This window comes from Ranitomeya imitator, unplaced genomic scaffold (genome assembly GCF_032444005.1).
Source record: "Ranitomeya imitator isolate aRanImi1 unplaced genomic scaffold, aRanImi1.pri SCAFFOLD_1350, whole genome shotgun sequence".
Lineage (NCBI taxonomy): Eukaryota > Metazoa > Chordata > Amphibia > Anura > Dendrobatidae > Ranitomeya > Ranitomeya imitator.
In genome coordinates this window covers 1-24,398 of record NW_027193439.1, presented here as the reverse complement: position 1 = coordinate 24,398, position 24,398 = coordinate 1, and the positions used below count along the sequence as shown (strand labels likewise).

Sequence of the window (24,398 nt, the reverse complement as noted above, 5' to 3'; positions counted from 1 at the left end):
GGTTCCTGCAGGCACTCGGTGAAAGAAATACTTGTGAGTGCTCCACCCCACGAGTAGACTTTTGGGGATGTAGCTCAGTGGTAGAGCGCATGCTTCGCATGTATGAGGTCCTGGGTTCAATCCCCAGCATCTCCAAACTTTTACAAATACGGCTAGAAATCTTTAGCGAACACATTCAAGCTTAGTAGTGTCAAGACTCTCAAGGAATCTTTGATGCTTAAACTGGTTTCTTTGCCAGGTCACATAGCAGGAAGAGGCTTTTTGTCACGGCAGATTCTAAAGACTGCATGCAACCTAAGGCAAGGGCATCACTTTACCACTCAGTGGCATGTCTTCCATGGGAACTGGACTTTCAGCAAACATTGCACAAATCAATAGTACAGGCAAATATAGGCAACTTTCTCTAGCCTGATTAAAGTGGGAAATGTGCAATAGCTTTGCATTAAGGACAAGCTTCAGAGTCTCTACTTGGTATCATCAGAAAACCGAGTCCGAGTGTCGTGCCGGAAGCTTGAATAGGTCAGCTGATGTATCTCTAATAATTCACAGTTTTTTTCTAAAGGTGGTTCAGCGATTGGAAGAAATGCTAACCCTTGGCTGAAAAATCTTGACCCGTTTCCTGCAAGTTTCGGAAAGTCGTGCAAATAGCGGGGATGTAGCTCAGTGGTAGAGCGCACGCTTTGCATGTGTGAGGCCCCGGGTTCAATCCCCGGCATCTCCATGGCCTGGGTTTACGTGCAAAGAGCGCACGTCCAACAGGTGGCTGCTTTTGCTTCGCCTTATTTGGTTCCTGCAGGCACTCGGTGAAAGAAATACTTGTGAGTGCTCCACCCCACGAGTAGACTTTTGGGGATGTAGCTCAGTGGTAGAGCGCATGCTTCGCATGTATGAGGTCCTGGGTTCAATCCCCAGCATCTCCAAACTTTTACAAATACGGCTAGAAATCTTTAGCGAACACATTCAAGCTTAGTAGTGTCAAGACTCTCAAGGAATCTTTGATGCTTAAACTGGTTTCTTTGCCAGGTCACATAGCAGGAAGAGGCTTTTTGTCACGGCAGATTCTAAAGACTGCATGCAACCTAAGGCAAGGGCATCACTTTACCACTCAGTGGCATGTCTTCCATGGGAACTGGACTTTCAGCAAACATTGCACAAATCAATAGTACAGGCAAATATAGGCAACTTTCTCTAGCCTGATTAAAGTGGGAAATGTGCAATAGCTTTGCATTAAGGACAAGCTTCAGAGTCTCTACTTGGTATCATCAGAAAACCGAGTCCGAGTGTCGTGCCGGAAGCTTGAATAGGTCAGCTGATGTATCTCTAATAATTCACAGTTTTTTTCTAAAGGTGGTTCAGCGATTGGAAGAAATGCTAACCCTTGGCTGAAAAATCTTGACCCGTTTCCTGCAAGTTTCGGAAAGTCGTGCAAATAGCGGGGATGTAGCTCAGTGGTAGAGCGCACGCTTTGCATGTGTGAGGCCCCGGGTTCAATCCCCGGCATCTCCATGGCCTGGGTTTACGTGCAAAGAGCGCACGTCCAACAGGTGGCTGCTTTTGCTTCGCCTTATTTGGTTCCTGCAGGCACTCGGTGAAAGAAATACTTGTGAGTGCTCCACCCCACGAGTAGACTTTTGGGGATGTAGCTCAGTGGTAGAGCGCATGCTTCGCATGTATGAGGTCCTGGGTTCAATCCCCAGCATCTCCAAACTTTTACAAATACGGCTAGAAATCTTTAGCGAACACATTCAAGCTTAGTAGTGTCAAGACTCTCAAGGAATCTTTGATGCTTAAACTGGTTTCTTTGCCAGGTCACATAGCAGGAAGAGGCTTTTTGTCACGGCAGATTCTAAAGACTGCATGCAACCTAAGGCAAGGGCATCACTTTACCACTCAGTGGCATGTCTTCCATGGGAACTGGACTTTCAGCAAACATTGCACAAATCAATAGTACAGGCAAATATAGGCAACTTTCTCTAGCCTGATTAAAGTGGGAAATGTGCAATAGCTTTGCATTAAGGACAAGCTTCAGAGTCTCTACTTGGTATCATCAGAAAACCGAGTCCGAGTGTCGTGCCGGAAGCTTGAATAGGTCAGCTGATGTATCTCTAATAATTCACAGTTTTTTTCTAAAGGTGGTTCAGCGATTGGAAGAAATGCTAACCCTTGGCTGAAAAATCTTGACCCGTTTCCTGCAAGTTTCGGAAAGTCGTGCAAATAGCGGGGATGTAGCTCAGTGGTAGAGCGCACGCTTTGCATGTGTGAGGCCCCGGGTTCAATCCCCGGCATCTCCATGGCCTGGGTTTACGTGCAAAGAGCGCACGTCCAACAGGTGGCTGCTTTTGCTTCGCCTTATTTGGTTCCTGCAGGCACTCGGTGAAAGAAATACTTGTGAGTGCTCCACCCCACGAGTAGACTTTTGGGGGATGTAGCTCAGTGGTAGAGCGCATGCTTCGCATGTATGAGGTCCTGGGTTCAATCCCCAGCATCTCCAAACTTTTACAAATACGGCTAGAAATCTTTAGCGAACACATTCAAGCTTAGTAGTGTCAAGACTCTCAAGGAATCTTTGATGCTTAAACTGGTTTCTTTGCCAGGTCACATAGCAGGAAGAGGCTTTTTGTCACGGCAGATTCTAAAGACTGCATGCAACCTAAGGCAAGGGCATCACTTTACCACTCAGTGGCATGTCTTCCATGGGAACTGGACTTTCAGCAAACATTGCACAAATCAATAGTACAGGCAAATATAGGCAACTTTCTCTAGCCTGATTAAAGTGGGAAATGTGCAATAGCTTTGCATTAAGGACAAGCTTCAGAGTCTCTACTTGGTATCATCAGAAAACCGAGTCCGAGTGTCGTGCCGGAAGCTTGAATAGGTCAGCTGATGTATCTCTAATAATTCACAGTTTTTTTCTAAAGGTGGTTCAGCGATTGGAAGAAATGCTAACCCTTGGCTGAAAAATCTTGACCCGTTTCCTGCAAGTTTCGGAAAGTCGTGCAAATAGCGGGGATGTAGCTCAGTGGTAGAGCGCACGCTTTGCATGTGTGAGGCCCCGGGTTCAATCCCCGGCATCTCCATGGCCTGGGTTTACGTGCAAAGAGCGCACGTCCAACAGGTGGCTGCTTTTGCTTCGCCTTATTTGGTTCCTGCAGGCACTCGGTGAAAGAAATACTTGTGAGTGCTCCACCCCACGAGTAGACTTTTGGGGATGTAGCTCAGTGGTAGAGCGCATGCTTCGCATGTATGAGGTCCTGGGTTCAATCCCCAGCATCTCCAAACTTTTACAAATACGGCTAGAAATCTTTAGCGAACACATTCAAGCTTAGTAGTGTCAAGACTCTCAAGGAATCTTTGATGCTTAAACTGGTTTCTTTGCCAGGTCACATAGCAGGAAGAGGCTTTTTGTCACGGCAGATTCTAAAGACTGCATGCAACCTAAGGCAAGGGCATCACTTTACCACTCAGTGGCATGTCTTCCATGGGAACTGGACTTTCAGCAAACATTGCACAAATCAATAGTACAGGCAAATATAGGCAACTTTCTCTAGCCTGATTAAAGTGGGAAATGTGCAATAGCTTTGCATTAAGGACAAGCTTCAGAGTCTCTACTTGGTATCATCAGAAAACCGAGTCCGAGTGTCGTGCCGGAAGCTTGAATAGGTCAGCTGATGTATCTCTAATAATTCACAGTTTTTTTCTAAAGGTGGTTCAGCGATTGGAAGAAATGCTAACCCTTGGCTGAAAAATCTTGACCCGTTTCCTGCAAGTTTCGGAAAGTCGTGCAAATAGCGGGGATGTAGCTCAGTGGTAGAGCGCACGCTTTGCATGTGTGAGGCCCCGGGTTCAATCCCCGGCATCTCCATGGCCTGGGTTTACGTGCAAAGAGCGCACGTCCAACAGGTGGCTGCTTTTGCTTCGCCTTATTTGGTTCCTGCAGGCACTCGGTGAAAGAAATACTTGTGAGTGCTCCACCCCACGAGTAGACTTTTGGGGATGTAGCTCAGTGGTAGAGCGCATGCTTCGCATGTATGAGGTCCTGGGTTCAATCCCCAGCATCTCCAAACTTTTACAAATACGGCTAGAAATCTTTAGCGAACACATTCAAGCTTAGTAGTGTCAAGACTCTCAAGGAATCTTTGATGCTTAAACTGGTTTCTTTGCCAGGTCACATAGCAGGAAGAGGCTTTTTGTCACGGCAGATTCTAAAGACTGCATGCAACCTAAGGCAAGGGCATCACTTTACCACTCAGTGGCATGTCTTCCATGGGAACTGGACTTTCAGCAAACATTGCACAAATCAATAGTACAGGCAAATATAGGCAACTTTCTCTAGCCTGATTAAAGTGGGAAATGTGCAATAGCTTTGCATTAAGGACAAGCTTCAGAGTCTCTACTTGGTATCATCAGAAAACCGAGTCCGAGTGTCGTGCCGGAAGCTTGAATAGGTCAGCTGATGTATCTCTAATAATTCACAGTTTTTTTCTAAAGGTGGTTCAGCGATTGGAAGAAATGCTAACCCTTGGCTGAAAAATCTTGACCCGTTTCCTGCAAGTTTCGGAAAGTCGTGCAAATAGCGGGGATGTAGCTCAGTGGTAGAGCGCACGCTTTGCATGTGTGAGGCCCCGGGTTCAATCCCCGGCATCTCCATGGCCTGGGTTTACGTGCAAAGAGCGCACGTCCAACAGGTGGCTGCTTTTGCTTCGCCTTATTTGGTTCCTGCAGGCACTCGGTGAAAGAAATACTTGTGAGTGCTCCACCCCACGAGTAGACTTTTGGGGATGTAGCTCAGTGGTAGAGCGCATGCTTCGCATGTATGAGGTCCTGGGTTCAATCCCCAGCATCTCCAAACTTTTACAAATACGGCTAGAAATCTTTAGCGAACACATTCAAGCTTAGTAGTGTCAAGACTCTCAAGGAATCTTTGATGCTTAAACTGGTTTCTTTGCCAGGTCACATAGCAGGAAGAGGCTTTTTGTCACGGCAGATTCTAAAGACTGCATGCAACCTAAGGCAAGGGCATCACTTTACCACTCAGTGGCATGTCTTCCATGGGAACTGGACTTTCAGCAAACATTGCACAAATCAATAGTACAGGCAAATATAGGCAACTTTCTCTAGCCTGATTAAAGTGGGAAATGTGCAATAGCTTTGCATTAAGGACAAGCTTCAGAGTCTCTACTTGGTATCATCAGAAAACCGAGTCCGAGTGTCGTGCCGGAAGCTTGAATAGGTCAGCTGATGTATCTCTAATAATTCACAGTTTTTTTCTAAAGGTGGTTCAGCGATTGGAAGAAATGCTAACCCTTGGCTGAAAAATCTTGACCCGTTTCCTGCAAGTTTCGGAAAGTCGTGCAAATAGCGGGGATGTAGCTCAGTGGTAGAGCGCACGCTTTGCATGTGTGAGGCCCCGGGTTCAATCCCCGGCATCTCCATGGCCTGGGTTTACGTGCAAAGAGCGCACGTCCAACAGGTGGCTGCTTTTGCTTCGCCTTATTTGGTTCCTGCAGGCACTCGGTGAAAGAAATACTTGTGAGTGCTCCACCCCACGAGTAGACTTTTGGGGATGTAGCTCAGTGGTAGAGCGCATGCTTCGCATGTATGAGGTCCTGGGTTCAATCCCCAGCATCTCCAAACTTTTACAAATACGGCTAGAAATCTTTAGCGAACACATTCAAGCTTAGTAGTGTCAAGACTCTCAAGGAATCTTTGATGCTTAAACTGGTTTCTTTGCCAGGTCACATAGCAGGAAGAGGCTTTTTGTCACGGCAGATTCTAAAGACTGCATGCAACCTAAGGCAAGGGCATCACTTTACCACTCAGTGGCATGTCTTCCATGGGAACTGGACTTTCAGCAAACATTGCACAAATCAATAGTACAGGCAAATATAGGCAACTTTCTCTAGCCTGATTAAAGTGGGAAATGTGCAATAGCTTTGCATTAAGGACAAGCTTCAGAGTCTCTACTTGGTATCATCAGAAAACCGAGTCCGAGTGTCGTGCCGGAAGCTTGAATAGGTCAGCTGATGTATCTCTAATAATTCACAGTTTTTTTCTAAAGGTGGTTCAGCGATTGGAAGAAATGCTAACCCTTGGCTGAAAAATCTTGACCCGTTTCCTGCAAGTTTCGGAAAGTCGTGCAAATAGCGGGGATGTAGCTCAGTGGTAGAGCGCACGCTTTGCATGTGTGAGGCCCCGGGTTCAATCCCCGGCATCTCCATGGCCTGGGTTTACGTGCAAAGAGCGCACGTCCAACAGGTGGCTGCTTTTGCTTCGCCTTATTTGGTTCCTGCAGGCACTCGGTGAAAGAAATACTTGTGAGTGCTCCACCCCACGAGTAGACTTTTGGGGATGTAGCTCAGTGGTAGAGCGCATGCTTCGCATGTATGAGGTCCTGGGTTCAATCCCCAGCATCTCCAAACTTTTACAAATACGGCTAGAAATCTTTAGCGAACACATTCAAGCTTAGTAGTGTCAAGACTCTCAAGGAATCTTTGATGCTTAAACTGGTTTCTTTGCCAGGTCACATAGCAGGAAGAGGCTTTTTGTCACGGCAGATTCTAAAGACTGCATGCAACCTAAGGCAAGGGCATCACTTTACCACTCAGTGGCATGTCTTCCATGGGAACTGGACTTTCAGCAAACATTGCACAAATCAATAGTACAGGCAAATATAGGCAACTTTCTCTAGCCTGATTAAAGTGGGAAATGTGCAATAGCTTTGCATTAAGGACAAGCTTCAGAGTCTCTACTTGGTATCATCAGAAAACCGAGTCCGAGTGTCGTGCCGGAAGCTTGAATAGGTCAGCTGATGTATCTCTAATAATTCACAGTTTTTTTCTAAAGGTGGTTCAGCGATTGGAAGAAATGCTAACCCTTGGCTGAAAAATCTTGACCCGTTTCCTGCAAGTTTCGGAAAGTCGTGCAAATAGCGGGGATGTAGCTCAGTGGTAGAGCGCACCGCTTTGCATGTGTGAGGCCCCGGGTTCAATCCCCGGCATCTCCATGGCCTGGGTTTACGTGCAAAGAGCGCACGTCCAACAGGTGGCTGCTTTTGCTTCGCCTTATTTGGTTCCTGCAGGCACTCGGTGAAAGAAATACTTGTGAGTGCTCCACCCCACGAGTAGACTTTTGGGGATGTAGCTCAGTGGTAGAGCGCATGCTTCGCATGTATGAGGTCCTGGGTTCAATCCCCAGCATCTCCAAACTTTTACAAATACGGCTAGAAATCTTTAGCGAACACATTCAAGCTTAGTAGTGTCAAGACTCTCAAGGAATCTTTGATGCTTAAACTGGTTTCTTTGCCAGGTCACATAGCAGGAAGAGGCTTTTTGTCACGGCAGATTCTAAAGACTGCATGCAACCTAAGGCAAGGGCATCACTTTACCACTCAGTGGCATGTCTTCCATGGGAACTGGACTTTCAGCAAACATTGCACAAATCAATAGTACAGGCAAATATAGGCAACTTTCTCTAGCCTGATTAAAGTGGGAAATGTGCAATAGCTTTGCATTAAGGACAAGCTTCAGAGTCTCTACTTGGTATCATCAGAAAACCGAGTCCGAGTGTCGTGCCGGAAGCTTGAATAGGTCAGCTGATGTATCTCTAATAATTCACAGTTTTTTTCTAAAGGTGGTTCAGCGATTGGAAGAAATGCTAACCCTTGGCTGAAAAATCTTGACCCGTTTCCTGCAAGTTTCGGAAAGTCGTGCAAATAGCGGGGATGTAGCTCAGTGGTAGAGCGCACGCTTTGCATGTGTGAGGCCCCGGGTTCAATCCCCGGCATCTCCATGGCCTGGGTTTACGTGCAAAGAGCGCACGTCCAACAGGTGGCTGCTTTTGCTTCGCCTTATTTGGTTCCTGCAGGCACTCGGTGAAAGAAATACTTGTGAGTGCTCCACCCCACGAGTAGACTTTTGGGGATGTAGCTCAGTGGTAGAGCGCATGCTTCGCATGTATGAGGTCCTGGGTTCAATCCCCAGCATCTCCAAACTTTTACAAATACGGCTAGAAATCTTTAGCGAACACATTCAAGCTTAGTAGTGTCAAGACTCTCAAGGAATCTTTGATGCTTAAACTGGTTTCTTTGCCAGGTCACATAGCAGGAAGAGGCTTTTTGTCACGGCAGATTCTAAAGACTGCATGCAACCTAAGGCAAGGGCATCACTTTACCACTCAGTGGCATGTCTTCCATGGGAACTGGACTTTCAGCAAACATTGCACAAATCAATAGTACAGGCAAATATAGGCAACTTTCTCTAGCCTGATTAAAGTGGGAAATGTGCAATAGCTTTGCATTAAGGACAAGCTTCAGAGTCTCTACTTGGTATCATCAGAAAACCGAGTCCGAGTGTCGTGCCGGAAGCTTGAATAGGTCAGCTGATGTATCTCTAATAATTCACAGTTTTTTTCTAAAGGTGGTTCAGCGATTGGAAGAAATGCTAACCCTTGGCTGAAAAATCTTGACCCGTTTCCTGCAAGTTTCGGAAAGTCGTGCAAATAGCGGGGATGTAGCTCAGTGGTAGAGCGCACGCTTTGCATGTGTGAGGCCCCGGGTTCAATCCCCGGCATCTCCATGGCCTGGGTTTACGTGCAAAGAGCGCACGTCCAACAGGTGGCTGCTTTTGCTTCGCCTTATTTGGTTCCTGCAGGCACTCGGTGAAAGAAATACTTGTGAGTGCTCCACCCCACGAGTAGACTTTTGGGGATGTAGCTCAGTGGTAGAGCGCATGCTTCGCATGTATGAGGTCCTGGGTTCAATCCCCAGCATCTCCAAACTTTTACAAATACGGCTAGAAATCTTTAGCGAACACATTCAAGCTTAGTAGTGTCAAGACTCTCAAGGAATCTTTGATGCTTAAACTGGTTTCTTTGCCAGGTCACATAGCAGGAAGAGGCTTTTTGTCACGGCAGATTCTAAAGACTGCATGCAACCTAAGGCAAGGGCATCACTTTACCACTCAGTGGCATGTCTTCCATGGGAACTGGACTTTCAGCAAACATTGCACAAATCAATAGTACAGGCAAATATAGGCAACTTTCTCTAGCCTGATTAAAGTGGGAAATGTGCAATAGCTTTGCATTAAGGACAAGCTTCAGAGTCTCTACTTGGTATCATCAGAAAACCGAGTCCGAGTGTCGTGCCGGAAGCTTGAATAGGTCAGCTGATGTATCTCTAATAATTCACAGTTTTTTTCTAAAGGTGGTTCAGCGATTGGAAGAAATGCTAACCCTTGGCTGAAAAATCTTGACCCGTTTCCTGCAAGTTTCGGAAAGTCGTGCAAATAGCGGGGATGTAGCTCAGTGGTAGAGCGCACGCTTTGCATGTGTGAGGCCCCGGGTTCAATCCCCGGCATCTCCATGGCCTGGGTTTACGTGCAAAGAGCGCACGTCCAACAGGTGGCTGCTTTTGCTTCGCCTTATTTGGTTCCTGCAGGCACTCGGTGAAAGAAATACTTGTGAGTGCTCCACCCCACGAGTAGACTTTTGGGGATGTAGCTCAGTGGTAGAGCGCATGCTTCGCATGTATGAGGTCCTGGGTTCAATCCCCAGCATCTCCAAACTTTTACAAATACGGCTAGAAATCTTTAGCGAACACATTCAAGCTTAGTAGTGTCAAGACTCTCAAGGAATCTTTGATGCTTAAACTGGTTTCTTTGCCAGGTCACATAGCAGGAAGAGGCTTTTTGTCACGGCAGATTCTAAAGACTGCATGCAACCTAAGGCAAGGGCATCACTTTACCACTCAGTGGCATGTCTTCCATGGGAACTGGACTTTCAGCAAACATTGCACAAATCAATAGTACAGGCAAATATAGGCAACTTTCTCTAGCCTGATTAAAGTGGGAAATGTGCAATAGCTTTGCATTAAGGACAAGCTTCAGAGTCTCTACTTGGTATCATCAGAAAACCGAGTCCGAGTGTCGTGCCGGAAGCTTGAATAGGTCAGCTGATGTATCTCTAATAATTCACAGTTTTTTTCTAAAGGTGGTTCAGCGATTGGAAGAAATGCTAACCCTTGGCTGAAAAATCTTGACCCGTTTCCTGCAAGTTTCGGAAAGTCGTGCAAATAGCGGGGATGTAGCTCAGTGGTAGAGCGCACGCTTTGCATGTGTGAGGCCCCGGGTTCAATCCCCGGCATCTCCATGGCCTGGGTTTACGTGCAAAGAGCGCACGTCCAACAGGTGGCTGCTTTTGCTTCGCCTTATTTGGTTCCTGCAGGCACTCGGTGAAAGAAATACTTGTGAGTGCTCCACCCCACGAGTAGACTTTTGGGGATGTAGCTCAGTGGTAGAGCGCATGCTTCGCATGTATGAGGTCCTGGGTTCAATCCCCAGCATCTCCAAACTTTTACAAATACGGCTAGAAATCTTTAGCGAACACATTCAAGCTTAGTAGTGTCAAGACTCTCAAGGAATCTTTGATGCTTAAACTGGTTTCTTTGCCAGGTCACATAGCAGGAAGAGGCTTTTTGTCACGGCAGATTCTAAAGACTGCATGCAACCTAAGGCAAGGGCATCACTTTACCACTCAGTGGCATGTCTTCCATGGGAACTGGACTTTCAGCAAACATTGCACAAATCAATAGTACAGGCAAATATAGGCAACTTTCTCTAGCCTGATTAAAGTGGGAAATGTGCAATAGCTTTGCATTAAGGACAAGCTTCAGAGTCTCTACTTGGTATCATCAGAAAACCGAGTCCGAGTGTCGTGCCGGAAGCTTGAATAGGTCAGCTGATGTATCTCTAATAATTCACAGTTTTTTTCTAAAGGTGGTTCAGCGATTGGAAGAAATGCTAACCCTTGGCTGAAAAATCTTGACCCGTTTCCTGCAAGTTTCGGAAAGTCGTGCAAATAGCGGGGATGTAGCTCAGTGGTAGAGCGCACGCTTTGCATGTGTGAGGCCCCGGGTTCAATCCCCGGCATCTCCATGGCCTGGGTTTACGTGCAAAGAGCGCACGTCCAACAGGTGGCTGCTTTTGCTTCGCCTTATTTGGTTCCTGCAGGCACTCGGTGAAAGAAATACTTGTGAGTGCTCCACCCCACGAGTAGACTTTTGGGGATGTAGCTCAGTGGTAGAGCGCATGCTTCGCATGTATGAGGTCCTGGGTTCAATCCCCAGCATCTCCAAACTTTTACAAATACGGCTAGAAATCTTTAGCGAACACATTCAAGCTTAGTAGTGTCAAGACTCTCAAGGAATCTTTGATGCTTAAACTGGTTTCTTTGCCAGGTCACATAGCAGGAAGAGGCTTTTTGTCACGGCAGATTCTAAAGACTGCATGCAACCTAAGGCAAGGGCATCACTTTACCACTCAGTGGCATGTCTTCCATGGGAACTGGACTTTCAGCAAACATTGCACAAATCAATAGTACAGGCAAATATAGGCAACTTTCTCTAGCCTGATTAAAGTGGGAAATGTGCAATAGCTTTGCATTAAGGACAAGCTTCAGAGTCTCTACTTGGTATCATCAGAAAACCGAGTCCGAGTGTCGTGCCGGAAGCTTGAATAGGTCAGCTGATGTATCTCTAATAATTCACAGTTTTTTTCTAAAGGTGGTTCAGCGATTGGAAGAAATGCTAACCCTTGGCTGAAAAATCTTGACCCGTTTCCTGCAAGTTTCGGAAAGTCGTGCAAATAGCGGGGATGTAGCTCAGTGGTAGAGCGCACGCTTTGCATGTGTGAGGCCCCGGGTTCAATCCCCGGCATCTCCATGGCCTGGGTTTACGTGCAAAGAGCGCACGTCCAACAGGTGGCTGCTTTTGCTTCGCCTTATTTGGTTCCTGCAGGCACTCGGTGAAAGAAATACTTGTGAGTGCTCCACCCCACGAGTAGACTTTTGGGGATGTAGCTCAGTGGTAGAGCGCATGCTTCGCATGTATGAGGTCCTGGGTTCAATCCCCAGCATCTCCAAACTTTTACAAATACGGCTAGAAATCTTTAGCGAACACATTCAAGCTTAGTAGTGTCAAGACTCTCAAGGAATCTTTGATGCTTAAACTGGTTTCTTTGCCAGGTCACATAGCAGGAAGAGGCTTTTTGTCACGGCAGATTCTAAAGACTGCATGCAACCTAAGGCAAGGGCATCACTTTACCACTCAGTGGCATGTCTTCCATGGGAACTGGACTTTCAGCAAACATTGCACAAATCAATAGTACAGGCAAATATAGGCAACTTTCTCTAGCCTGATTAAAGTGGGAAATGTGCAATAGCTTTGCATTAAGGACAAGCTTCAGAGTCTCTACTTGGTATCATCAGAAAACCGAGTCCGAGTGTCGTGCCGGAAGCTTGAATAGGTCAGCTGATGTATCTCTAATAATTCACAGTTTTTTTCTAAAGGTGGTTCAGCGATTGGAAGAAATGCTAACCCTTGGCTGAAAAATCTTGACTCCGTTTCCTGCAAGTTTCGGAAAGTCGTGCAAATAGCGGGGATGTAGCTCAGTGGTAGAGCGCACGCTTTGCATGTGTGAGGCCCCGGGTTCAATCCCCGGCATCTCCATGGCCTGGGTTTACGTGCAAAGAGCGCACGTCCAACAGGTGGCTGCTTTTGCTTCGCCTTATTTGGTTCCTGCAGGCACTCGGTGAAAGAAATACTTGTGAGTGCTCCACCCCACGAGTAGACTTTTGGGGATGTAGCTCAGTGGTAGAGCGCATGCTTCGCATGTATGAGGTCCTGGGTTCAATCCCCAGCATCTCCAAACTTTTACAAATACGGCTAGAAATCTTTAGCGAACACATTCAAGCTTAGTAGTGTCAAGACTCTCAAGGAATCTTTGATGCTTAAACTGGTTTCTTTGCCAGGTCACATAGCAGGAAGAGGCTTTTTGTCACGGCAGATTCTAAAGACTGCATGCAACCTAAGGCAAGGGCATCACTTTACCACTCAGTGGCATGTCTTCCATGGGAACTGGACTTTCAGCAAACATTGCACAAATCAATAGTACAGGCAAATATAGGCAACTTTCTCTAGCCTGATTAAAGTGGGAAATGTGCAATAGCTTTGCATTAAGGACAAGCTTCAGAGTCTCTACTTGGTATCATCAGAAAACCGAGTCCGAGTGTCGTGCCGGAAGCTTGAATAGGTCAGCTGATGTATCTCTAATAATTCACAGTTTTTTTCTAAAGGTGGTTCAGCGATTGGAAGAAATGCTAACCCTTGGCTGAAAAATCTTGACCCGTTTCCTGCAAGTTTCGGAAAGTCGTGCAAATAGCGGGGATGTAGCTCAGTGGTAGAGCGCACGCTTTGCATGTGTGAGGCCCCGGGTTCAATCCCCGGCATCTCCATGGCCTGGGTTTACGTGCAAAGAGCGCACGTCCAACAGGTGGCTGCTTTTGCTTCGCCTTATTTGGTTCCTGCAGGCACTCGGTGAAAGAAATACTTGTGAGTGCTCCACCCCACGAGTAGACTTTTGGGGATGTAGCTCAGTGGTAGAGCGCATGCTTCGCATGTATGAGGTCCTGGGTTCAATCCCCAGCATCTCCAAACTTTTACAAATACGGCTAGAAATCTTTAGCGAACACATTCAAGCTTAGTAGTGTCAAGACTCTCAAGGAATCTTTGATGCTTAAACTGGTTTCTTTGCCAGGTCACATAGCAGGAAGAGGCTTTTTGTCACGGCAGATTCTAAAGACTGCATGCAACCTAAGGCAAGGGCATCACTTTACCACTCAGTGGCATGTCTTCCATGGGAACTGGACTTTCAGCAAACATTGCACAAATCAATAGTACAGGCAAATATAGGCAACTTTCTCTAGCCTGATTAAAGTGGGAAATGTGCAATAGCTTTGCATTAAGGACAAGCTTCAGAGTCTCTACTTGGTATCATCAGAAAACCGAGTCCGAGTGTCGTGCCGGAAGCTTGAATAGGTCAGCTGATGTATCTCTAATAATTCACAGTTTTTTTCTAAAGGTGGTTCAGCGATTGGAAGAAATGCTAACCCTTGGCTGAAAAATCTTGACCCGTTTCCTGCAAGTTTCGGAAAGTCGTGCAAATAGCGGGGATGTAGCTCAGTGGTAGAGCGCACGCTTTGCATGTGTGAGGCCCCGGGTTCAATCCCCGGCATCTCCATGGCCTGGGTTTACGTGCAAAGAGCGCACGTCCAACAGGTGGCTGCTTTTGCTTCGCCTTATTTGGTTCCTGCAGGCACTCGGTGAAAGAAATACTTGTGAGTGCTCCACCCCACGAGTAGACTTTTGGGGATGTAGCTCAGTGGTAGAGCGCATGCTTCGCATGTATGAGGTCCTGGGTTCAATCCCCAGCATCTCCAAACTTTTACAAATACGGCTAGAAATCTTTAGCGAACACATTCAAGCTTAGTAGTGTCAAGACTCTCAAGGAATCTTTGATGCTTAAACTGGTTTCTTTGCCAGGTCACATAGCAGGAAGAGGCTTTTTGTCACGGCAGATTCTAAAGACTGCATGCAACCTAAGGCAAGGGCATCACTTTACCACTCAGTGGCATGTCTTCCATGGGAACTGGACTTTCAGCAAACATTGCACAAATCAATAGTACAGGCAAATATAGGCAACTTTCTCTAGCCTGATTAAAGTGGGAAATGTGCAATAGCTTTGCATTAAGGACAAGCTTCAGAGTCTCTACTTGGTATCATCAGAAAACCGAGTCCGAGTGTCGTGCCGGAAGCTTGAATAGGTCAGCTGATGTATCTCTAATAATTCACAGTTTTTTTCTAAAGGTGGTTCAGCGATTGGAAGAAATGCTAACCCTTGGCTGAAAAATCTTGACCCGTTTCCTGCAAGTTTCGGAAAGTCGTGCAAATAGCGGGGATGTAGCTCAGTGGTAGAGCGCACGCTTTGCATGTGTGAGGCCCCGGGTTCAATCCCCGGCATCTCCATGGCCTGGGTTTACGTGCAAAGAGCGCACGTCCAACAGGTGGCTGCTTTTGCTTCGCCTTATTTGGTTCCTGCAGGCACTCGGTGAAAGAAATACTTGTGAGTGCTCCACCCCACGAGTAGACTTTTGGGGATGTAGCTCAGTGGTAGAGCGCATGCTTCGCATGTATGAGGTCCTGGGTTCAATCCCCAGCATCTCCAAACTTTTACAAATACGGCTAGAAATCTTTAGCGAACACATTCAAGCTTAGTAGTGTCAAGACTCTCAAGGAATCTTTGATGCTTAAACTGGTTTCTTTGCCAGGTCACATAGCAGGAAGAGGCTTTTTGTCACGGCAGATTCTAAAGACTGCATGCAACCTAAGGCAAGGGCATCACTTTACCACTCAGTGGCATGTCTTCCATGGGAACTGGACTTTCAGCAAACATTGCACAAATCAATAGTACAGGCAAATATAGGCAACTTTCTCTAGCCTGATTAAAGTGGGAAATGTGCAATAGCTTTGCATTAAGGACAAGCTTCAGAGTCTCTACTTGGTATCATCAGAAAACCGAGTCCGAGTGTCGTGCCGGAAGCTTGAATAGGTCAGCTGATGTATCTCTAATAATTCACAGTTTTTTTCTAAAGGTGGTTCAGCGATTGGAAGAAATGCTAACCCTTGGCTGAAAAATCTTGACCCGTTTCCTGCAAGTTTCGGAAAGTCGTGCAAATAGCGGGGATGTAGCTCAGTGGTAGAGCGCACGCTTTGCATGTGTGAGGCCCCGGGTTCAATCCCCGGCATCTCCATGGCCTGGGTTTACGTGCAAAGAGCGCACGTCCAACAGGTGGCTGCTTTTGCTTCGCCTTATTTGGTTCCTGCAGGCACTCGGTGAAAGAAATACTTGTGAGTGCTCCACCCCACGAGTAGACTTTTGGGGATGTAGCTCAGTGGTAGAGCGCATGCTTCGCATGTATGAGGTCCTGGGTTCAATCCCCAGCATCTCCAAACTTTTACAAATACGGCTAGAAATCTTTAGCGAACACATTCAAGCTTAGTAGTGTCAAGACTCTCAAGGAATCTTTGATGCTTAAACTGGTTTCTTTGCCAGGTCACATAGCAGGAAGAGGCTTTTTGTCACGGCAGATTCTAAAGACTGCATGCAACCTAAGGCAAGGGCATCACTTTACCACTCAGTGGCATGTCTTCCATGGGAACTGGACTTTCAGCAAACATTGCACAAATCAATAGTACAGGCAAATATAGGCAACTTTCTCTAGCCTGATTAAAGTGGGAAATGTGCAATAGCTTTGCATTAAGGACAAGCTTCAGAGTCTCTACTTGGTATCATCAGAAAACCGAGTCCGAGTGTCGTGCCGGAAGCTTGAATAGGTCAGCTGATGTATCTCTAATAATTCACAGTTTTTTTCTAAAGGTGGTTCAGCGATTGGAAGAAATGCTAACCCTTGGCTGAAAAATCTTGACCCGTTTCCTGCAAGTTTCGGAAAGTCGTGCAAATAGCGGGGATGTAGCTCAGTGGTAGAGCGCACGCTTTGCATGTGTGAGGCCCCGGGTTCAATCCCCGGCATCTCCATGGCCTGGGTTTACGTGCAAAGAGCGCACGTCCAACAGGTGGCTGCTTTTGCTTCGCCTTATTTGGTTCCTGCAGGCACTCGGTGAAAGAAATACTTGTGAGTGCTCCACCCCACGAGTAGACTTTTGGGGATGTAGCTCAGTGGTAGAGCGCATGCTTCGCATGTATGAGGTCCTGGGTTCAATCCCCAGCATCTCCAAACTTTTACAAATACGGCTAGAAATCTTTAGCGAACACATTCAAGCTTAGTAGTGTCAAGACTCTCAAGGAATCTTTGATGCTTAAACTGGTTTCTTTGCCAGGTCACATAGCAGGAAGAGGCTTTTTGTCACGGCAGATTCTAAAGACTGCATGCAACCTAAGGCAAGGGCATCACTTTACCACTCAGTGGCATGTCTTCCATGGGAACTGGACTTTCAGCAAACATTGCACAAATCAATAGTACAGGCAAATATAGGCAACTTTCTCTAGCCTGATTAAAGTGGGAAATGTGCAATAGCTTTGCATTAAGGACAAGCTTCAGAGTCTCTACTTGGTATCATCAGAAAACCGAGTCCGAGTGTCGTGCCGGAAGCTTGAATAGGTCAGCTGATGTATCTCTAATAATTCACAGTTTTTTTCTAAAGGTGGTTCAGCGATTGGAAGAAATGCTAACCCTTGGCTGAAAAATCTTGACCCGTTTCCTGCAAGTTTCGGAAAGTCGTGCAAATAGCGGGGATGTAGCTCAGTGGTAGAGCGCACGCTTTGCATGTGTGAGGCCCCGGGTTCAATCCCCGGCATCTCCATGGCCTGGGTTTACGTGCAAAGAGCGCACGTCCAACAGGTGGCTGCTTTTGCTTCGCCTTATTTGGTTCCTGCAGGCACTCGGTGAAAGAAATACTTGTGAGTGCTCCACCCCACGAGTAGACTTTTGGGGATGTAGCTCAGTGGTAGAGCGCATGCTTCGCATGTATGAGGTCCTGGGTTCAATCCCCAGCATCTCCAAACTTTTACAAATACGGCTAGAAATCTTTAGCGAACACATTCAAGCTTAGTAGTGTCAAGACTCTCAAGGAATCTTTGATGCTTAAACTGGTTTCTTTGCCAGGTCACATAGCAGGAAGAGGCTTTTTGTCACGGCAGATTCTAAAGACTGCATGCAACCTAAGGCAAGGGCATCACTTTACCACTCAGTGGCATGTCTTCCATGGGAACTGGACTTTCAGCAAACATTGCACAAATCAATAGTACAGGCAAATATAGGCAACTTTCTCTAGCCTGATTAAAGTGGGAAATGTGCAATAGCTTTGCATTAAGGACAAGCTTCAGAGTCTCTACTTGGTATCATCAGAAAACCGAGTCCGAGTGTCGTGCCGGAAGCTTGAATAGGTCAGCTGATGTATCTCTAATAATTCACAGTTTTTTTCTAAAGGTGGTTCAGCGATTGGAAGAAATGCTAACCCTTGGCTGAAAAATCTTGACCCGTTTCCTGCAAGTTTCGGAAAGTCGTGCAAATAGCGGGGATGTAGCTCAGTGGTAGAGCGCACGCTTTGCATGTGTGAGGCCCCGGGTTCAATCCCCGGCATCTCCATGGCCTGGGTTTACGTGCAAAGAGCGCACGTCCAACAGGTGGCTGCTTTTGCTTCGCCTTATTTGGTTCCTGCAGGCACTCGGTGAAAGAAATACTTGTGAGTGCTCCACCCCACGAGTAGACTTTTGGGGATGTAGCTCAGTGGTAGAGCGCATGCTTCGCATGTATGAGGTCCTGGGTTCAATCCCCAGCATCTCCAAACTTTTACAAATACGGCTAGAAATCTTTAGCGAACACATTCAAGCTTAGTAGTGTCAAGACTCTCAAGGAATCTTTGATGCTTAAACTGGTTTCTTTGCCAGGTCACATAGCAGGAAGAGGCTTTTTGTCACGGCAGATTCTAAAGACTGCATGCAACCTAAGGCAAGGGCATCACTTTACCACTCAGTGGCATGTCTTCCATGGGAACTGGACTTTCAGCAAACATTGCACAAATCAATAGTACAGGCAAATATAGGCAACTTTCTCTAGCCTGATTAAAGTGGGAAATGTGCAATAGCTTTGCATTAAGGACAAGCTTCAGAGTCTCTACTTGGTATCATCAGAAAACCGAGTCCGAGTGTCGTGCCGGAAGCTTGAATAGGTCAGCTGATGTATCTCTAATAATTCACAGTTTTTTTCTAAAGGTGGTTCAGCGATTGGAAGAAATGCTAACCCTTGGCTGAAAAATCTTGACCCGTTTCCTGCAAGTTTCGGAAAGTCGTGCAAATAGCGGGGATGTAGCTCAGTGGTAGAGCGCACGCTTTGCATGTGTGAGGCCCCGGGTTCAATCCCCGGCATCTCCATGGCCTGGGTTTACGTGCAAAGAGCGCACGTCCAACAGGTGGCTGCTTTTGCTTCGCCTTATTTGGTTCCTGCAGGCACTCGGTGAAAGAAATACTTGTGAGTGCTCCACCCCACGAGTAGACTTTTGGGGATGTAGCTCAGTGGTAGAGCGCATGCTTCGCATGTATGAGGTCCTGGGTTCAATCCCCAGCATCTCCAAACTTTTACAAATACGGCTAGAAATCTTTAGCGAACACATTCAAGCTTAGTAGTGTCAAGACTCTCAAGGAATCTTTGATGCTTAAACTGGTTTCTTTGCCAGGTCACATAGCAGGAAGAGGCTTTTTGTCACGGCAGATTCTAAAGACTGCATGCAACCTAAGGCAAGGGCATCACTTTACCACTCAGTGGCATGTCTTCCATGGGAACTGGACTTTCAGCAAACATTGCACAAATCAATAGTACAGGCAAATATAGGCAACTTTCTCTAGCCTGATTAAAGTGGGAAATGTGCAATAGCTTTGCATTAAGGACAAGCTTCAGAGTCTCTACTTGGTATCATCAGAAAACCGAGTCCGAGTGTCGTGCCGGAAGCTTGAATAGGTCAGCTGATGTATCTCTAATAATTCACAGTTTTTTTCTAAAGGTGGTTCAGCGATTGGAAGAAATGCTAACCCTTGGCTGAAAAATCTTGACCCGTTTCCTGCAAGTTTCGGAAAGTCGTGCAAATAGCGGGGATGTAGCTCAGTGGTAGAGCGCACGCTTTGCATGTGTGAGGCCCCGGGTTCAATCCCCGGCATCTCCATGGCCTGGGTTTACGTGCAAAGAGCGCACGTCCAACAGGTGGCTGCTTTTGCTTCGCCTTATTTGGTTCCTGCAGGCACTCGGTGAAAGAAATACTTGTGAGTGCTCCACCCCACGAGTAGACTTTTGGGGATGTAGCTCAGTGGTAGAGCGCATGCTTCGCATGTATGAGGTCCTGGGTTCAATCCCCAGCATCTCCAAACTTTTACAAATACGGCTAGAAATCTTTAGCGAACACATTCAAGCTTAGTAGTGTCAAGACTCTCAAGGAATCTTTGATGCTTAAACTGGTTTCTTTGCCAGGTCACATAGCAGGAAGAGGCTTTTTGTCACGGCAGATTCTAAAGACTGCATGCAACCTAAGGCAAGGGCATCACTTTACCACTCAGTGGCATGTCTTCCATGGGAACTGGACTTTCAGCAAACATTGCACAAATCAATAGTACAGGCAAATATAGGCAACTTTCTCTAGCCTGATTAAAGTGGGAAATGTGCAATAGCTTTGCATTAAGGACAAGCTTCAGAGTCTCTACTTGGTATCATCAGAAAACCGAGTCCGAGTGTCGTGCCGGAAGCTTGAATAGGTCAGCTGATGTATCTCTAATAATTCACAGTTTTTTTCTAAAGGTGGTTCAGCGATTGGAAGAAATGCTAACCCTTGGCTGAAAAATCTTGACCCGTTTCCTGCAAGTTTCGGAAAGTCGTGCAAATAGCGGGGATGTAGCTCAGTGGTAGAGCGCACGCTTTGCATGTGTGAGGCCCCGGGTTCAATCCCCGGCATCTCCATGGCCTGGGTTTACGTGCAAAGAGCGCACGTCCAACAGGTGGCTGCTTTTGCTTCGCCTTATTTGGTTCCTGCAGGCACTCGGTGAAAGAAATACTTGTGAGTGCTCCACCCCACGAGTAGACTTTTGGGGATGTAGCTCAGTGGTAGAGCGCATGCTTCGCATGTATGAGGTCCTGGGTTCAATCCCCAGCATCTCCAAACTTTTACAAATACGGCTAGAAATCTTTAGCGAACACATTCAAGCTTAGTAGTGTCAAGACTCTCAAGGAATCTTTGATGCTTAAACTGGTTTCTTTGCCAGGTCACATAGCAGGAAGAGGCTTTTTGTCACGGCAGATTCTAAAGACTGCATGCAACCTAAGGCAAGGGCATCACTTTACCACTCAGTGGCATGTCTTCCATGGGAACTGGACTTTCAGCAAACATTGCACAAATCAATAGTACAGGCAAATATAGGCAACTTTCTCTAGCCTGATTAAAGTGGGAAATGTGCAATAGCTTTGCATTAAGGACAAGCTTCAGAGTCTCTACTTGGTATCATCAGAAAACCGAGTCCGAGTGTCGTGCCGGAAGCTTGAATAGGTCAGCTGATGTATCTCTAATAATTCACAGTTTTTTTCTAAAGGTGGTTCAGCGATTGGAAGAAATGCTAACCCTTGGCTGAAAAATCTTGACCCGTTTCCTGCAAGTTTCGGAAAGTCGTGCAAATAGCGGGGATGTAGCTCAGTGGTAGAGCGCACGCTTTGCATGTGTGAGGCCCCGGGTTCAATCCCCGGCATCTCCATGGCCTGGGTTTACGTGCAAAGAGCGCACGTCCAACAGGTGGCTGCTTTTGCTTCGCCTTATTTGGTTCCTGCAGGCACTCGGTGAAAGAAATACTTGTGAGTGCTCCACCCCACGAGTAGACTTTTGGGGATGTAGCTCAGTGGTAGAGCGCATGCTTCGCATGTATGAGGTCCTGGGTTCAATCCCCAGCATCTCCAAACTTTTACAAATACGGCTAGAAATCTTTAGCGAACACATTCAAGCTTAGTAGTGTCAAGACTCTCAAGGAATCTTTGATGCTTAAACTGGTTTCTTTGCCAGGTCACATAGCAGGAAGAGGCTTTTTGTCACGGCAGATTCTAAAGACTGCATGCAACCTAAGGCAAGGGCATCACTTTACCACTCAGTGGCATGTCTTCCATGGGAACTGGACTTTCAGCAAACATTGCACAAATCAATAGTACAGGCAAATATAGGCAACTTTCTCTAGCCTGATTAAAGTGGGAAATGTGCAATAGCTTTGCATTAAGGACAAGCTTCAGAGTCTCTACTTGGTATCATCAGAAAACCGAGTCCGAGTGTCGTGCCGGAAGCTTGAATAGGTCAGCTGATGTATCTCTAATAATTCACAGTTTTTTTCTAAAGGTGGTTCAGCGATTGGAAGAAATGCTAACCCTTGGCTGAAAAATCTTGACCCGTTTCCTGCAAGTTTCGGAAAGTCGTGCAAATAGCGGGGATGTAGCTCAGTGGTAGAGCGCACGCTTTGCATGTGTGAGGCCCCGGGTTCAATCCCCGGCATCTCCATGGCCTGGGTTTACGTGCAAAGAGCGCACGTCCAACAGGTGGCTGCTTTTGCTTCGCCTTATTTGGTTCCTGCAGGCACTCGGTGAAAGAAATACTTGTGAGTGCTCCACCCCACGAGTAGACTTTTGGGGATGTAGCTCAGTGGTAGAGCGCATGCTTCGCATGTATGAGGTCCTGGGTTCAATCCCCAGCATCTCCAAACTTTTACAAATACGGCTAGAAATCTTTAGCGAACACATTCAAGCTTAGTAGTGTCAAGACTCTCAAGGAATCTTTGATGCTTAAACTGGTTTCTTTGCCAGGTCACATAGCAGGAAGAGGCTTTTTGTCACGGCAGATTCTAAAGACTGCATGCAACCTAAGGCAAGGGCATCACTTTACCACTCAGTGGCATGTCTTCCATGGGAACTGGACTTTCAGCAAACATTGCACAAATCAATAGTACAGGCAAATATAGGCAACTTTCTCTAGCCTGATTAAAGTGGGAAATGTGCAATAGCTTTGCATTAAGGACAAGCTTCAGAGTCTCTACTTGGTATCATCAGAAAACCGAGTCCGAGTGTCGTGCCGGAAGCTTGAATAGGTCAGCTGATGTATCTCTAATAATTCACAGTTTTTTTCTAAAGGTGGTTCAGCGATTGGAAGAAATGCTAACCCTTGGCTGAAAAATCTTGACCCGTTTCCTGCAAGTTTCGGAAAGTCGTGCAAATAGCGGGGATGTAGCTCAGTGGTAGAGCGCACGCTTTGCATGTGTGAGGCCCCGGGTTCAATCCCCGGCATCTCCATGGCCTGGGTTTACGTGCAAAGAGCGCACGTCCAACAGGTGGCTGCTTTTGCTTCGCCTTATTTGGTTCCTGCAGGCACTCGGTGAAAGAAATACTTGTGAGTGCTCCACCCCACGAGTAGACTTTTGGGGATGTAGCTCAGTGGTAGAGCGCATGCTTCGCATGTATGAGGTCCTGGGTTCAATCCCCAGCATCTCCAAACTTTTACAAATACGGCTAGAAATCTTTAGCGAACACATTCAAGCTTAGTAGTGTCAAGACTCTCAAGGAATCTTTGATGCTTAAACTGGTTTCTTTGCCAGGTCACATAGCAGGAAGAGGCTTTTTGTCACGGCAGATTCTAAAGACTGCATGCAACCTAAGGCAAGGGCATCACTTTACCACTCAGTGGCATGTCTTCCATGGGAACTGGACTTTCAGCAAACATTGCACAAATCAATAGTACAGGCAAATATAGGCAACTTTCTCTAGCCTGATTAAAGTGGGAAATGTGCAATAGCTTTGCATTAAGGACAAGCTTCAGAGTCTCTACTTGGTATCATCAGAAAACCGAGTCCGAGTGTCGTGCCGGAAGCTTGAATAGGTCAGCTGATGTATCTCTAATAATTCACAGTTTTTTTCTAAAGGTGGTTCAGCGATTGGAAGAAATGCTAACCCTTGGCTGAAAAATCTTGACCCGTTTCCTGCAAGTTTCGGAAAGTCGTGCAAATAGCGGGGATGTAGCTCAGTGGTAGAGCGCACGCTTTGCATGTGTGAGGCCCCGGGTTCAATCCCCGGCATCTCCATGGCCTGGGTTTACGTGCAAAGAGCGCACGTCCAACAGGTGGCTGCTTTTGCTTCGCCTTATTTGGTTCCTGCAGGCACTCGGTGAAAGAAATACTTGTGAGTGCTCCACCCCACGAGTAGACTTTTGGGGATGTAGCTCAGTGGTAGAGCGCATGCTTCGCATGTATGAGGTCCTGGGTTCAATCCCCAGCATCTCCAAACTTTTACAAATACGGCTAGAAATCTTTAGCGAACACATTCAAGCTTAGTAGTGTCAAGACTCTCAAGGAATCTTTGATGCTTAAACTGGTTTCTTTGCCAGGTCACATAGCAGGAAGAGGCTTTTTGTCACGGCAGATTCTAAAGACTGCATGCAACCTAAGGCAAGGGCATCACTTTACCACTCAGTGGCATGTCTTCCATGGGAACTGGACTTTCAGCAAACATTGCACAAATCAATAGTACAGGCAAATATAGGCAACTTTCTCTAGCCTGATTAAAGTGGGAAATGTGCAATAGCTTTGCATTAAGGACAAGCTTCAGAGTCTCTACTTGGTATCATCAGAAAACCGAGTCCGAGTGTCGTGCCGGAAGCTTGAATAGGTCAGCTGATGTATCTCTAATAATTCACAGTTTTTTTCTAAAGGTGGTTCAGCGATTGGAAGAAATGCTAACCCTTGGCTGAAAAATCTTGACCCGTTTCCTGCAAGTTTCGGAAAGTCGTGCAAATAGCGGGGATGTAGCTCAGTGGTAGAGCGCACGCTTTGCATGTGTGAGGCCCCGGGTTCAATCCCCGGCATCTCCATGGCCTGGGTTTACGTGCAAAGAGCGCACGTCCAACAGGTGGCTGCTTTTGCTTCGCCTTATTTGGTTCCTGCAGGCACTCGGTGAAAGAAATACTTGTGAGTGCTCCACCCCACGAGTAGACT

The 24,398-nt window shown here is 46.6% G+C and overlaps 61 non-coding genes across 61 annotated transcripts; all 61 read left to right on the top strand.

Annotated features, from left to right (window-relative positions):
• The first annotated feature begins 63 nt into the window (after positions 1-63).
• On the top strand, positions 64-135 carry TRNAA-CGC (transfer RNA alanine (anticodon CGC)). The gene has a single exon. It is a non-coding gene; the product is annotated as a tRNA-Ala (tRNA).
• Positions 136-649: 514 nt separating this feature from the next.
• On the top strand, positions 650-721 carry TRNAA-UGC (transfer RNA alanine (anticodon UGC)). The gene has a single exon. It is a non-coding gene; the product is annotated as a tRNA-Ala (tRNA).
• A 127-nt stretch (positions 722-848) lies between these two features.
• Positions 849-920, top strand: TRNAA-CGC (transfer RNA alanine (anticodon CGC)). The gene has a single exon. It is a non-coding gene; the product is annotated as a tRNA-Ala (tRNA).
• Positions 921-1,434: 514 nt separating this feature from the next.
• On the top strand, positions 1,435-1,506 carry TRNAA-UGC (transfer RNA alanine (anticodon UGC)). Its single transcript has one exon. It is a non-coding gene; the product is annotated as a tRNA-Ala (tRNA).
• A 127-nt stretch (positions 1,507-1,633) lies between these two features.
• TRNAA-CGC (transfer RNA alanine (anticodon CGC)) lies at positions 1,634-1,705 on the top strand. Its single transcript has one exon. It is a non-coding gene; the product is annotated as a tRNA-Ala (tRNA).
• Positions 1,706-2,219: 514 nt separating this feature from the next.
• Positions 2,220-2,291, top strand: TRNAA-UGC (transfer RNA alanine (anticodon UGC)). The gene has a single exon. It is a non-coding gene; the product is annotated as a tRNA-Ala (tRNA).
• A 128-nt stretch (positions 2,292-2,419) lies between these two features.
• Positions 2,420-2,491, top strand: TRNAA-CGC (transfer RNA alanine (anticodon CGC)). The gene has a single exon. It is a non-coding gene; the product is annotated as a tRNA-Ala (tRNA).
• A 514-nt stretch (positions 2,492-3,005) lies between these two features.
• On the top strand, positions 3,006-3,077 carry TRNAA-UGC (transfer RNA alanine (anticodon UGC)). Its single transcript has one exon. It is a non-coding gene; the product is annotated as a tRNA-Ala (tRNA).
• A 127-nt stretch (positions 3,078-3,204) lies between these two features.
• Positions 3,205-3,276, top strand: TRNAA-CGC (transfer RNA alanine (anticodon CGC)). The gene has a single exon. It is a non-coding gene; the product is annotated as a tRNA-Ala (tRNA).
• Positions 3,277-3,790: 514 nt separating this feature from the next.
• TRNAA-UGC (transfer RNA alanine (anticodon UGC)) lies at positions 3,791-3,862 on the top strand. Its single transcript has one exon. It is a non-coding gene; the product is annotated as a tRNA-Ala (tRNA).
• Positions 3,863-3,989: 127 nt separating this feature from the next.
• TRNAA-CGC (transfer RNA alanine (anticodon CGC)) lies at positions 3,990-4,061 on the top strand. The gene has a single exon. It is a non-coding gene; the product is annotated as a tRNA-Ala (tRNA).
• Positions 4,062-4,575: 514 nt separating this feature from the next.
• On the top strand, positions 4,576-4,647 carry TRNAA-UGC (transfer RNA alanine (anticodon UGC)). The gene has a single exon. It is a non-coding gene; the product is annotated as a tRNA-Ala (tRNA).
• A 127-nt stretch (positions 4,648-4,774) lies between these two features.
• Positions 4,775-4,846, top strand: TRNAA-CGC (transfer RNA alanine (anticodon CGC)). Its single transcript has one exon. It is a non-coding gene; the product is annotated as a tRNA-Ala (tRNA).
• A 514-nt stretch (positions 4,847-5,360) lies between these two features.
• Positions 5,361-5,432, top strand: TRNAA-UGC (transfer RNA alanine (anticodon UGC)). Its single transcript has one exon. It is a non-coding gene; the product is annotated as a tRNA-Ala (tRNA).
• Positions 5,433-5,559: 127 nt separating this feature from the next.
• Positions 5,560-5,631, top strand: TRNAA-CGC (transfer RNA alanine (anticodon CGC)). Its single transcript has one exon. It is a non-coding gene; the product is annotated as a tRNA-Ala (tRNA).
• A 514-nt stretch (positions 5,632-6,145) lies between these two features.
• TRNAA-UGC (transfer RNA alanine (anticodon UGC)) lies at positions 6,146-6,217 on the top strand. The gene has a single exon. It is a non-coding gene; the product is annotated as a tRNA-Ala (tRNA).
• Positions 6,218-6,344: 127 nt separating this feature from the next.
• On the top strand, positions 6,345-6,416 carry TRNAA-CGC (transfer RNA alanine (anticodon CGC)). Its single transcript has one exon. It is a non-coding gene; the product is annotated as a tRNA-Ala (tRNA).
• Positions 6,417-7,130: 714 nt separating this feature from the next.
• Positions 7,131-7,202, top strand: TRNAA-CGC (transfer RNA alanine (anticodon CGC)). Its single transcript has one exon. It is a non-coding gene; the product is annotated as a tRNA-Ala (tRNA).
• A 514-nt stretch (positions 7,203-7,716) lies between these two features.
• TRNAA-UGC (transfer RNA alanine (anticodon UGC)) lies at positions 7,717-7,788 on the top strand. Its single transcript has one exon. It is a non-coding gene; the product is annotated as a tRNA-Ala (tRNA).
• A 127-nt stretch (positions 7,789-7,915) lies between these two features.
• TRNAA-CGC (transfer RNA alanine (anticodon CGC)) lies at positions 7,916-7,987 on the top strand. The gene has a single exon. It is a non-coding gene; the product is annotated as a tRNA-Ala (tRNA).
• A 514-nt stretch (positions 7,988-8,501) lies between these two features.
• Positions 8,502-8,573, top strand: TRNAA-UGC (transfer RNA alanine (anticodon UGC)). The gene has a single exon. It is a non-coding gene; the product is annotated as a tRNA-Ala (tRNA).
• A 127-nt stretch (positions 8,574-8,700) lies between these two features.
• Positions 8,701-8,772, top strand: TRNAA-CGC (transfer RNA alanine (anticodon CGC)). Its single transcript has one exon. It is a non-coding gene; the product is annotated as a tRNA-Ala (tRNA).
• A 514-nt stretch (positions 8,773-9,286) lies between these two features.
• TRNAA-UGC (transfer RNA alanine (anticodon UGC)) lies at positions 9,287-9,358 on the top strand. Its single transcript has one exon. It is a non-coding gene; the product is annotated as a tRNA-Ala (tRNA).
• Positions 9,359-9,485: 127 nt separating this feature from the next.
• On the top strand, positions 9,486-9,557 carry TRNAA-CGC (transfer RNA alanine (anticodon CGC)). The gene has a single exon. It is a non-coding gene; the product is annotated as a tRNA-Ala (tRNA).
• Positions 9,558-10,071: 514 nt separating this feature from the next.
• On the top strand, positions 10,072-10,143 carry TRNAA-UGC (transfer RNA alanine (anticodon UGC)). Its single transcript has one exon. It is a non-coding gene; the product is annotated as a tRNA-Ala (tRNA).
• Positions 10,144-10,270: 127 nt separating this feature from the next.
• TRNAA-CGC (transfer RNA alanine (anticodon CGC)) lies at positions 10,271-10,342 on the top strand. Its single transcript has one exon. It is a non-coding gene; the product is annotated as a tRNA-Ala (tRNA).
• Positions 10,343-10,856: 514 nt separating this feature from the next.
• TRNAA-UGC (transfer RNA alanine (anticodon UGC)) lies at positions 10,857-10,928 on the top strand. The gene has a single exon. It is a non-coding gene; the product is annotated as a tRNA-Ala (tRNA).
• A 127-nt stretch (positions 10,929-11,055) lies between these two features.
• TRNAA-CGC (transfer RNA alanine (anticodon CGC)) lies at positions 11,056-11,127 on the top strand. The gene has a single exon. It is a non-coding gene; the product is annotated as a tRNA-Ala (tRNA).
• A 514-nt stretch (positions 11,128-11,641) lies between these two features.
• TRNAA-UGC (transfer RNA alanine (anticodon UGC)) lies at positions 11,642-11,713 on the top strand. The gene has a single exon. It is a non-coding gene; the product is annotated as a tRNA-Ala (tRNA).
• Positions 11,714-11,840: 127 nt separating this feature from the next.
• TRNAA-CGC (transfer RNA alanine (anticodon CGC)) lies at positions 11,841-11,912 on the top strand. The gene has a single exon. It is a non-coding gene; the product is annotated as a tRNA-Ala (tRNA).
• A 515-nt stretch (positions 11,913-12,427) lies between these two features.
• Positions 12,428-12,499, top strand: TRNAA-UGC (transfer RNA alanine (anticodon UGC)). The gene has a single exon. It is a non-coding gene; the product is annotated as a tRNA-Ala (tRNA).
• A 127-nt stretch (positions 12,500-12,626) lies between these two features.
• On the top strand, positions 12,627-12,698 carry TRNAA-CGC (transfer RNA alanine (anticodon CGC)). Its single transcript has one exon. It is a non-coding gene; the product is annotated as a tRNA-Ala (tRNA).
• A 514-nt stretch (positions 12,699-13,212) lies between these two features.
• Positions 13,213-13,284, top strand: TRNAA-UGC (transfer RNA alanine (anticodon UGC)). Its single transcript has one exon. It is a non-coding gene; the product is annotated as a tRNA-Ala (tRNA).
• Positions 13,285-13,411: 127 nt separating this feature from the next.
• TRNAA-CGC (transfer RNA alanine (anticodon CGC)) lies at positions 13,412-13,483 on the top strand. The gene has a single exon. It is a non-coding gene; the product is annotated as a tRNA-Ala (tRNA).
• A 514-nt stretch (positions 13,484-13,997) lies between these two features.
• On the top strand, positions 13,998-14,069 carry TRNAA-UGC (transfer RNA alanine (anticodon UGC)). The gene has a single exon. It is a non-coding gene; the product is annotated as a tRNA-Ala (tRNA).
• Positions 14,070-14,196: 127 nt separating this feature from the next.
• TRNAA-CGC (transfer RNA alanine (anticodon CGC)) lies at positions 14,197-14,268 on the top strand. Its single transcript has one exon. It is a non-coding gene; the product is annotated as a tRNA-Ala (tRNA).
• Positions 14,269-14,782: 514 nt separating this feature from the next.
• On the top strand, positions 14,783-14,854 carry TRNAA-UGC (transfer RNA alanine (anticodon UGC)). The gene has a single exon. It is a non-coding gene; the product is annotated as a tRNA-Ala (tRNA).
• Positions 14,855-14,981: 127 nt separating this feature from the next.
• Positions 14,982-15,053, top strand: TRNAA-CGC (transfer RNA alanine (anticodon CGC)). Its single transcript has one exon. It is a non-coding gene; the product is annotated as a tRNA-Ala (tRNA).
• A 514-nt stretch (positions 15,054-15,567) lies between these two features.
• On the top strand, positions 15,568-15,639 carry TRNAA-UGC (transfer RNA alanine (anticodon UGC)). Its single transcript has one exon. It is a non-coding gene; the product is annotated as a tRNA-Ala (tRNA).
• A 127-nt stretch (positions 15,640-15,766) lies between these two features.
• On the top strand, positions 15,767-15,838 carry TRNAA-CGC (transfer RNA alanine (anticodon CGC)). Its single transcript has one exon. It is a non-coding gene; the product is annotated as a tRNA-Ala (tRNA).
• A 514-nt stretch (positions 15,839-16,352) lies between these two features.
• TRNAA-UGC (transfer RNA alanine (anticodon UGC)) lies at positions 16,353-16,424 on the top strand. The gene has a single exon. It is a non-coding gene; the product is annotated as a tRNA-Ala (tRNA).
• A 127-nt stretch (positions 16,425-16,551) lies between these two features.
• Positions 16,552-16,623, top strand: TRNAA-CGC (transfer RNA alanine (anticodon CGC)). The gene has a single exon. It is a non-coding gene; the product is annotated as a tRNA-Ala (tRNA).
• A 514-nt stretch (positions 16,624-17,137) lies between these two features.
• TRNAA-UGC (transfer RNA alanine (anticodon UGC)) lies at positions 17,138-17,209 on the top strand. The gene has a single exon. It is a non-coding gene; the product is annotated as a tRNA-Ala (tRNA).
• A 127-nt stretch (positions 17,210-17,336) lies between these two features.
• On the top strand, positions 17,337-17,408 carry TRNAA-CGC (transfer RNA alanine (anticodon CGC)). Its single transcript has one exon. It is a non-coding gene; the product is annotated as a tRNA-Ala (tRNA).
• Positions 17,409-17,922: 514 nt separating this feature from the next.
• TRNAA-UGC (transfer RNA alanine (anticodon UGC)) lies at positions 17,923-17,994 on the top strand. Its single transcript has one exon. It is a non-coding gene; the product is annotated as a tRNA-Ala (tRNA).
• A 127-nt stretch (positions 17,995-18,121) lies between these two features.
• On the top strand, positions 18,122-18,193 carry TRNAA-CGC (transfer RNA alanine (anticodon CGC)). Its single transcript has one exon. It is a non-coding gene; the product is annotated as a tRNA-Ala (tRNA).
• Positions 18,194-18,707: 514 nt separating this feature from the next.
• Positions 18,708-18,779, top strand: TRNAA-UGC (transfer RNA alanine (anticodon UGC)). Its single transcript has one exon. It is a non-coding gene; the product is annotated as a tRNA-Ala (tRNA).
• A 127-nt stretch (positions 18,780-18,906) lies between these two features.
• On the top strand, positions 18,907-18,978 carry TRNAA-CGC (transfer RNA alanine (anticodon CGC)). The gene has a single exon. It is a non-coding gene; the product is annotated as a tRNA-Ala (tRNA).
• A 514-nt stretch (positions 18,979-19,492) lies between these two features.
• Positions 19,493-19,564, top strand: TRNAA-UGC (transfer RNA alanine (anticodon UGC)). Its single transcript has one exon. It is a non-coding gene; the product is annotated as a tRNA-Ala (tRNA).
• Positions 19,565-19,691: 127 nt separating this feature from the next.
• On the top strand, positions 19,692-19,763 carry TRNAA-CGC (transfer RNA alanine (anticodon CGC)). The gene has a single exon. It is a non-coding gene; the product is annotated as a tRNA-Ala (tRNA).
• Positions 19,764-20,277: 514 nt separating this feature from the next.
• On the top strand, positions 20,278-20,349 carry TRNAA-UGC (transfer RNA alanine (anticodon UGC)). Its single transcript has one exon. It is a non-coding gene; the product is annotated as a tRNA-Ala (tRNA).
• Positions 20,350-20,476: 127 nt separating this feature from the next.
• TRNAA-CGC (transfer RNA alanine (anticodon CGC)) lies at positions 20,477-20,548 on the top strand. Its single transcript has one exon. It is a non-coding gene; the product is annotated as a tRNA-Ala (tRNA).
• A 514-nt stretch (positions 20,549-21,062) lies between these two features.
• Positions 21,063-21,134, top strand: TRNAA-UGC (transfer RNA alanine (anticodon UGC)). Its single transcript has one exon. It is a non-coding gene; the product is annotated as a tRNA-Ala (tRNA).
• Positions 21,135-21,261: 127 nt separating this feature from the next.
• On the top strand, positions 21,262-21,333 carry TRNAA-CGC (transfer RNA alanine (anticodon CGC)). The gene has a single exon. It is a non-coding gene; the product is annotated as a tRNA-Ala (tRNA).
• A 514-nt stretch (positions 21,334-21,847) lies between these two features.
• TRNAA-UGC (transfer RNA alanine (anticodon UGC)) lies at positions 21,848-21,919 on the top strand. Its single transcript has one exon. It is a non-coding gene; the product is annotated as a tRNA-Ala (tRNA).
• Positions 21,920-22,046: 127 nt separating this feature from the next.
• On the top strand, positions 22,047-22,118 carry TRNAA-CGC (transfer RNA alanine (anticodon CGC)). The gene has a single exon. It is a non-coding gene; the product is annotated as a tRNA-Ala (tRNA).
• A 514-nt stretch (positions 22,119-22,632) lies between these two features.
• Positions 22,633-22,704, top strand: TRNAA-UGC (transfer RNA alanine (anticodon UGC)). The gene has a single exon. It is a non-coding gene; the product is annotated as a tRNA-Ala (tRNA).
• A 127-nt stretch (positions 22,705-22,831) lies between these two features.
• Positions 22,832-22,903, top strand: TRNAA-CGC (transfer RNA alanine (anticodon CGC)). The gene has a single exon. It is a non-coding gene; the product is annotated as a tRNA-Ala (tRNA).
• A 514-nt stretch (positions 22,904-23,417) lies between these two features.
• On the top strand, positions 23,418-23,489 carry TRNAA-UGC (transfer RNA alanine (anticodon UGC)). The gene has a single exon. It is a non-coding gene; the product is annotated as a tRNA-Ala (tRNA).
• Positions 23,490-23,616: 127 nt separating this feature from the next.
• On the top strand, positions 23,617-23,688 carry TRNAA-CGC (transfer RNA alanine (anticodon CGC)). The gene has a single exon. It is a non-coding gene; the product is annotated as a tRNA-Ala (tRNA).
• Positions 23,689-24,202: 514 nt separating this feature from the next.
• Positions 24,203-24,274, top strand: TRNAA-UGC (transfer RNA alanine (anticodon UGC)). Its single transcript has one exon. It is a non-coding gene; the product is annotated as a tRNA-Ala (tRNA).
• The last annotated feature ends 124 nt before the right edge of the window (positions 24,275-24,398 follow it).